Raw genomic sequence first — 9,605 nt, 5'->3', positions numbered from 1 at the left:
AGGTCTGAGAGCCCTTATAACTTATAATCATATACACCATTCATATATATAATTAGGAAATGCGGAAAATAAAATTTGCTATGGAAACATGGTCATATTTTAGATTTAGTTTAACAATGAGGAATAAAATCCAATATCAACTAAACACTGTCTGAAACCGTCTACGAAATCTCTACTACATGAAAATCTGACAACTATCTAAAAACTGAGACAAGGCCCCCAGTAGACCAAAACTGAAATAAATGACATAGTCTGAAAAGACAGGCCTTCTGGAACAGAGAAGGGTCACCACTGCAAAATCTTATCTTCTTTCTGAATTATCTACTGCTTATTTGGACCCCTAGACTGAGCCTCAGAACCTAAGAGGTAGGGGGGAGGGGGTCAATACACATGTACTGATATGCAAAGCAATCCAAAATAATGATTTTATATAAATAAAGTAGTTGAGAGCTAGTCATAAAACATCATGTATGATATGAATTCAAGACGCATGGGCATTTTTGATAAATCATAAAACTTTCTGTCAATGCAGTTTCTGATCTTTGTATTGCTTAAGTGTTAGGCGAAACTCCCCTACAATTCTGCAATTCCATGGGCTGTATGGAATCCTCCATTGACTCGGTGGGGAAGCCCCCAACCCGAGTGTGCCGCAAGGGTTTGAGTTTCTGATTTTGATACGCCACATGGCACTAGGACATCATAATATAATATACCTGGATTGGCAAATCACGATTTTGGGCAATGGGTTATCTAAACTCATGCCTTCTTCGGGGAACCACCTAAGATCTCTTTATGCCCAATTTATCCTATTTTGAATCATGCATTTTTTTCTAGTTTCAACATATGAAAATCTGATTTCAACCATGTGTTCTATTCTGTTCTGAATTACCATGGCATTATCAGAGTTGGTGTCGTCACACCAAGACTTACAAGTCTTATTTTCTAAGCCATAATGTATCATGCATGATTCTTTCATGAAAACTCAATTCAGACCACCCAAACATGCAAATAGTTTAAGAGATTTCATGTTTCGAAACATAAACCAAAACTATGCTAGAATTTCTCAAACATATGGTGGTCATGTGCTTTTGGCAAAATCATGCACTCTTTCATTGTATGAATATTTTCACATTTATCAACATAAACTACCCTCTCTCTTTTGAAATCAAAATCATAATCCAAACATGATGTTATTGAAGACTTTCATATCAAACTTTTTGAAACACATTCGGAACAATCCATAGCATGTCATAAGTAAAGAAAAAATCATAACCAGAGAGAAATTTTACATGAATCTTCTCTCAATTCAATCATCAACCTTAAAACACATACATATATACATATATCACTTTAAATCAATTTGGGGGAAGGCCTAAAGGCCAAAACAATATCATCAGTCCTTCTAAAACATGAATATATTCATAAGTCTGAAACCTTTTTCCTAAAAATATGATTTCTATGCCCATGAGATTTTAGAAAAACCCCTGTACCTTAAATTATAATATATGAAAGATGAAACCCGGATCTAGATAGATGAAACCCGGATCTTGATCCGTTTCTTGAATATCTTCACTTAGAAAGATGAATTCTTTATCTATGGAAGGAAAGGAAACTTGAATCTTGATTTGTTTCTCGGAGATCTTGAACTTAAGGATTGATTTTCTTGATTTCTTGATCTTGGAGGAAACCCTAGTTTCCATCTTGTTCTTGAGAGTAGAGAGGATTAAGATGTTGTAAAACTGATAATATATGGATTATAATGCTTAGGGTACAATTTATATTCATGGAGAAGGTTTTTGGAGTGAGGGAAATACCAAAATATCCCTACGAAATCACTTCTCAGTTGCTGAAATTTTCAGCTTACGACCAAGGCTGATAAGCCGTCAGATCTGTGATAGCCCATCAGCCCAGGTCGTCACCTAGGAGCTGAAATTTATGATTTTCTGCCTAAGGCTAATGAAATTTTTTGATAAGGCGTCATAAATGTGATAAGCCATCAGATATGTCGTCAGACAATTTCCAGGCTGATATTCTTGAGTAAAACGGGCATAACATTTTGCTCTAATATCGGATTTGCGTGAAATTGGTATCGTTAGAAAGATAATTCGAAGAGATTTTATTTGATAGATAGTAGGCCACCCAGTTCATCATATACAATGAGTTATGATCTATTGAAGTTGACCCAAGTTTTGACGCTCACTAAAACTTGAACGATAGGAAAGCTTTCAACTAGTCCTTGAGTTAAGGGACCTCTATGATCTAGAATCATGATAAACTAGATTCCCACACTACATTAATTATTAACACACAAAATCTTAATTGGATTTATGGCCTTTTGGAACATCTACGTGTAGGAATGACGGTTTATGTTCTAGCCTGAAAATGCGGGGTGTTACATTATCTCCCCCTTGGGATCATTCGTCCCCGAATGATGGGTAGGAATGTTGAAGTCTTTAAGTTATGGAATAACATGGACATGATATGTGTTCTAAGAAAGGATATATCCGAGTTGAAATATTTAAACTTCTATCATGAAACTGAATTCTGAGCTGACTTGACTTTACTTGCTTCAAGTAGCTAATTCATGCTGAGAATTTTAGGATTCTCTTGAAATGTTCATGATCCGATCATACATATTGAAATTCGGAAGTGATGACTTATGCAAGTACGAATCACGAGACACCAAGACTTAGATCGTACTAGGGTATTTATACTGCCTGAGCTAAAATACTTGGAAAATTTTGAGATTATACGCTAAACTCTTATGCACCGAGTCTTGAATAGATAGCTGAATCTGAAACATGATGCTTGTATTGAACTAAATTCACAATTTACATGGATGGAATAGATTATATCTTGGGATGGTCATACACATAAGACTTCGGTTAGTAGGATCGAGTGAAAAGGTTGGAAACCACAATACTTGTCTGCCCCGCTGTTAAACTGAATTGTCTATTATACGGGCTGAATTATACTGGAAACTTATACTTAACTGGAGTATCTCTTCAACACTCTTTCTAAAGAAGCTGTAGTAGCATTAAGGAGTAAGGAATCTTGGGCCTGAGCTACACAAGACATCCAACTAAGGAATCACAACAATGACATCACTCTATGGCATGGAATAGAGACATATGACTCATAAACTAGGATAGAATTACTAGGCCTTAGGCAATGCAACTTCTTACTTTCAAGCTTCACACACTTCTCGAATATCCCTTAACTATACTATTCCCCCCAAATGCCACGCTTATTTGATTCAACTTATAATTCTTATATGGGCATTGATAAATCTTTCAACTAATGTCTAAAGTATCTTAAATCTTTCATCATGATCAAGCCTAACTCTAAATCATAAAATACAACATGCGACCCATAATACTATTCTAAACCATATGATTCAACCTTCTATATCTCTATTTTTTCGTTATCACATCCTAAGCATAATGTGCCCTACCACTTCAATGACTAACTTTGAACTCTTACTATGGATTCACTAACGCATATTGCGTTTTCCCACTTAAATCCCAACATGACATTCAGGCCTATTTTATAACCACCCATGAACTTGTAACGCCCCGTAAAAGTCGTGCATATACTAGCTCCAAGTGGTGTGGTTTTGAACTTGAAAATTTGAAAATATTCTAAGTGTTGAAAGAATTAGACTCATTGTTTTTACTAGTAACCTTCAAGGATTTTATTTCCAACCTTCCCGATGTCTGTTTCCAGATTTTCTTGTTGCGTTGCAATAGGGCAAGGTTGTAGTATGTCTTGGAAGAGTTTTGAAATTTTTAGACGAGCTTAAGGGCAAGTTTGGATTTCCCTTCCAATAGTACCACACGATTAGCCTACGTCGCCCGCTGGATCACCTGGCCTGGAAGGTAGCCCGCGATAAAGCGGGTGGCGCCTGCTAAAAAGCGGTGCTCTAGAGCTCGCGTCGCCTGCTAGATCGCCCCAGGCCAAACTATTCAGCCCATCCAGAAAATTAATGGCATTTTGGTAATTGTCCAATCCCCCATCAACTTAAACACGGGATTTAATCCCTCAAACACCAAAATAGAGTCTCATTCACCAAAATTACTCAAGAACTCTCTCAAGGGTTTCAAAATAAAAATCCTTATAGCTCAAGATTCAACCGTGTGTTTTCAAAACAAATTGAAGATTTGAAATCCCCGCAACGTAGGCTTCAAGAAGCATCTATTATTTTTTCATGTAGAGGTACCTGGGGTTATCCTAAATATCTCATGGGCTAAAAATTCATGTTTTAAAATGGAGGTTTTGAAATTACGAATATAATCATGTTTTGAAGGTTTCAATGATATGGATTTGGTCTTTAGGCCTCTCCCCGAAGTGATTTGATATATGATATATGTATATGCATGTATTCCGAAAAGATGTTAACTTGAGAGCATGAATTATATGAAAATCCCTCCCTTGATATGATTTTGTTTTAAATTTGCATATGATGTTAAATGTTTGAAATCATCTTGACAAGCATGACATGAAATATTTTGAAAATTATTATGATTGGTTATGATTTTTGACTTGCAAGGAGAGGGTTTTTTATGTTGAAATATGTTGAATATAATGGTTGAATGAAAGAATGATGTGATACTGATGACTTGTAAGTCGAGTATGATGATACCCCACAGAATATGATATGTGACAGAATTAAATGAAAATTTGAATGCGTTGATTTTACATAAGATAGGTGGATGCCCGAAGAAGGCGTTTGAGTGTAAGGGCTCATCGCTAGAAACCATGTTTGCCTACAAGGAAAATTAATACCCTGCTTTGTGATCTTATGGACCTGATATATATATTATCCCATTTTGGGACTATGGTTAGGAGCCCTGCTTTGTGATCTTGTGCACTACCATACTTCATTGGGTCGAGACACCCTGCTGTGTGATCTTGTGTGTCTTTCCCTCACTTATACTCTAATCTCGGCGGCAACCGAGGTTTGACAGTTGGTGTAAATGTGATATTGTAGTGTATTCCACCTAGCTCAGTTGCATTGCATGGTTGTGGAAAAATTATTACATTATGCCCATGTGTTTTCTAATGATTTGATATGAAACTGTTTTATAATGGATCTCACTTATACTTTGTAAAAATATTGTATTTTGTTTTGGATTACACTGCTTACCAGTACATTTGTATTGACCCCCTTCCCTCCTAGGTTCGGAGGCACAGTCTAGGGGTCTAGAAAATCAGTAGATTCTCAGGCAGATTTGCAGAGTCACTTGGTGAGCCTTCTATATTCCGGAAGGCCTGATTGATTGGCAGTTTTATTTATCGTTTAGTAGTTTTGGGTCTACTGGGGGCCTTGTCCCAGTTTTCGGACAGTTATTTATTTCAGTCATGTAGTAGAGATTTCGCAGACGGTTGTTCAGATGTCGATAGATGTTGTGGGACATTATTTTCCTTTGTTGATTTCATTTGATTTATGACCATGTTTCCGTAATATTGTGTATCTTCCACATATATTATTATAATATGAATTATGTGCACGATTACCAGATAGATAGGGGTGTTTCGGGCCTTCATGGTTCAGAATGCTCATCACGGCCAGGGCCCCGATTCGGGTCATGACAAAACTTCAAGGCAAACACCCGTAAATACGTACTTAATATAGTCTCTAAACCATTGTCAATATAACTCCCACGTAACTTATATCAAGGACTTCGCCCCAAATCTTACTTCACACTTATGGCCTCATCTAAAACAAGCATACAATGATCTTTCATCAAAAAGAACCATTTACTCATCACCACTATCATTACATAAGGAGGAGTCACTAAAAGGTTAGAACATAAAACTTTGAAGTATGGAAGGATACTATACAAAACTCGACACTTAACTGAGGCCTGAGGAACAGCGAATCAATATCAGGGATTAATCAAAGTGATCTGAATTGGGGCATACATAACTATAAGTTGAATCTCGCCAATCATTAGGAGTATAACATGAGTTATAGGAACTAAGCATACTATAAAGAGTGAGTACATGAGTCATGAGCTGCATGACCTCATTTTGGATTTCATAGCATATGGAATGTGATTCCGACTGCTGAATGAACTGGAACTCCTTATTTTAGAACTGGAAGAGTATATGACTCTCTGTCATATATATGAACATGAACTATGATTATGGAACCGAAACGCAAAGCATGAGTAGGTATTGGGATAGCTGAAAAATACTGAGATAAGAATTGGTTGAGTCCCACCCTCACTTTCTAATGTTCTATATCATACTGGCATTACTATCAGAATCTGAGAGCCTGACTTGGTTATTTGATCTATCATCTCCCCCTTAGCTTTAAGCCATCATCTTAAATTTGATAGATCTCTTTCTAGACTTTAAACTGAACTATAGTCATTGCACTCTGGGGTCTAGAAAATGACCATACACGTATATCATTGAACTTAAACTGAATGACTACACCTGAAAGTGAAAAACCCACTGTTAATACTACCTTCTGAGATACATTTTATCTTTCTATAGCCATCAATAGTCATCATATCACGCCCTGATTTCTCAAGTTGTGATGGCGCCTACCTTATCCCACTAGTAGGCAAGCCAAACCATAGCCCAGAATGATAGGTAATGGGCTAATAGGCAGAGACAAAATAAAAGATCGCGTATGATAATAATAACCACAATAATAAGTGAAAACTAAGAAGAGAGCATATGTATTATATCAAAACGAGAGGAGGAAAAAGGACCAACTATACAAATGAATCCCTCCCAAGACCTGATAAGGTCAGTACTAGAGCCACTACTAACAGGCAACCAGAGTACTAGACAAAAATCTAGAATGTACACAAGTAGTATCGAGTGAAAAAGACTAACTAGAGTAGATAGAGGAGGATCAGCCTCGGACGACAGTAAGCTCACCCCGCTCTAAACCAGCACTGAAAGGTAGGAACCACGTCAACGTCGACTGCTAGTACCTGGATCTGCATTAGGAAAAAGATGCAGAGTGTAGTATGAGTACCAAAAACAATGGGTACTCAGTAGGCATCATTGGCCGACTGAGCTTAATACAGAAAAGGTGTAACTACAATGCAAGGACGTAATCTGAGTCAACAGTAAAGGGACAGAAAGGGCAAACAACTGCCAAGTTACGCCAATGAGATAAAGAAATAAATACAAGCAGTATAGAAAATAAACAATGCAGTAATGACAGACAAGTCAAACATAACCTAGCTGAGCCCCCATATGCCCGCTAGACACACTAAAGAAGACAATTAACCCAACCGTACCCCCATAAGCCGGTGGGACACAAAAGTAATGAAAATAAACATAAATAATCTATAACCAAACTGATCTCAAGCAATCATGATAGTCATCCAGTTGTGCACCAGAATCGAACCGATACCAAGGGATAGTAACGAGAGGACACGTGCCGGATTCGAACCGGATATAGTGGTAATAATGATAGGCCTCATAAACAGAACTCATATTCAGATGCTAGACTCGAACCGGAAGTCATAGTAACAATAATAGTCAAATGCCGGACTCGAACCGAAACTCATAGTAACCATAACAGTCAAATGCTGGACTCGAACCGGAACTCATGGTAACATTAATAATCAAATGCCGGACTCAAATTGAAACGCATAGTAACCATACCCAACTGTAATATTAAAATCCATACCATATCATAACAATGTCAACGTCTAAATAATCATCTGCCAATTTTAGTTAAAAAAGGATAAATTCATAATTTTTGCATTTTAGTTTCACGTTCTAAAGTAATAGATGCTATATTATGTTAAAAGATAATATTTTAATATTTACTAGAACGGGGCCCTAATCCAGATAAATAAGACAGTTTATATAAATCAAATAATATGCATCTACAAGTATTTATTCAAAGCTAGCATAATAGTTCACAATTTCGGTATATAAGCTCAATCTAAAGGTAGGGTAAACCTAGCATAGCTGGACGCCAAAGCTAGAATATTTGCCCCGAAGCCTCCGAATAATATCCCGCTATAACCCGAACTTGAATAATTGATTTGAATAATTAACTTATATGAAATTTTATGAGACTTAATCAAGAAATTTAATTGATTTTCTAAAGAAAAACTGAAAAAAAAAAACAGAAGCAAACAGAGAAAGGACAATATAGAGATATGGACGTGTATATGTATAACAATCAGAAAGTTCACCCTTTTTTTTTAACCTTCAAATGGTCAAATGTTATTATATATGTATATATATATATATAAATGAAGATAGCCTAATGTTAGAAGGCAAGTGGCAACGCACTTGTGGTCCAACCTTTCCCACGTGTGTGGTGGTGTTGCCATAATTAATAATTTTCTACATCGCGTATATATTCGGGTATTGCATAAATTCGTAGTAAAATAATTATAATCTTTTGAATATACCATAGTTAATAGAAAATTATTTCTAACAAAACTTCTACTATATAATAATAATATTTTAATATTTCTAAATTTACTATCTCCGCTTAAAATATTGATAAATCATAAAAGTCTATTATAAAATGATATAAATCTATCATCACTTAAAGAATTTTACAAATATAAAAAATATTCTAGAAGGGTACTAAATTCTATTTCTACCAAATGCCAAATTAAATTAAATAATCTATGATAAATTTAGATAGTACTAAAATTATATGAAAATACAGTAAAATGACCGTACAGGTCATTACAACATCCACTACTAAAAGGACCTTCATCCGCGAAAGTAAAGGATGAATAAACACCTAAAGCCTCAAACAGATAGGGATACTGGGCGCGCATATCACGCTCGATCTCCCAAGTAGCCTCCTCAATTGGGCGGTGACGCCACTGAACCTTAACTACCGGAATGTCCCTGAAGCGCAACCACCTGACATCCCTCGCCAAAATAGACGTTGACTCCTCTACAAATGCCAACCCCCCGTCCAACTGAACTGAGTCCCACTGAAGTATGTGTGACTCATCTGGAATATACTACCGCAATATAGATATACAAAACATCGAGTGAATGGCTGAGGAGGCAGGTGTCAATGCCAATACATAAGCTACCTCCCCAACTCTCTGTAGGATCTCGAAAGGTCCAATATGTCTAGGGCTAAGCTTGCCCCTCCTCCCGAACCTCATCACACCCTTCATAGGTGATACTCGCAGAAAGACCCTACACCAACTATGAAACTCAATGAATTACGTCTGCGATTAGCATAACTCCTTTGTCTGCTCTCAGCTGCTTGTAGACTATCCTGAATCACTCGAACCTGATCCAACGAATCACAAAGAAAATCTGTACCACGAGGTCTAGCCTCAGAAGTCTCAAACCAGCTAATAAGATATCGATATCTCCGACCATACAATGCCTCAAATGGGGCCATCTGAATACTCGAGTGAAAGCTGTTATTATAAGCAAACTCTACCAAAGGTGGGAACTGGTCCCACTGACCTCCAAAATCTAACACACAAGCACGGAGTATATTCTCTAAAACCTGGATAGTCCGCTCTGACTGCCCATCAGTTTGGCGATGAAAAGCTGTGCTAAGGTCAACCTGGGTCCCCAACTCTTCCTGAAATGCCCTCCAAAATCTAGAAGTGAGCTGAGAGCCTCGATCGGAA

The sequence above is a fragment of the Capsicum annuum genome, chromosome 4, assembly GCF_002878395.1.
Source record: "Capsicum annuum cultivar UCD-10X-F1 chromosome 4, UCD10Xv1.1, whole genome shotgun sequence".
Lineage (NCBI taxonomy): Eukaryota > Viridiplantae > Streptophyta > Magnoliopsida > Solanales > Solanaceae > Capsicum > Capsicum annuum.
Note: the sequence above shows the minus strand (reverse complement) of the source record.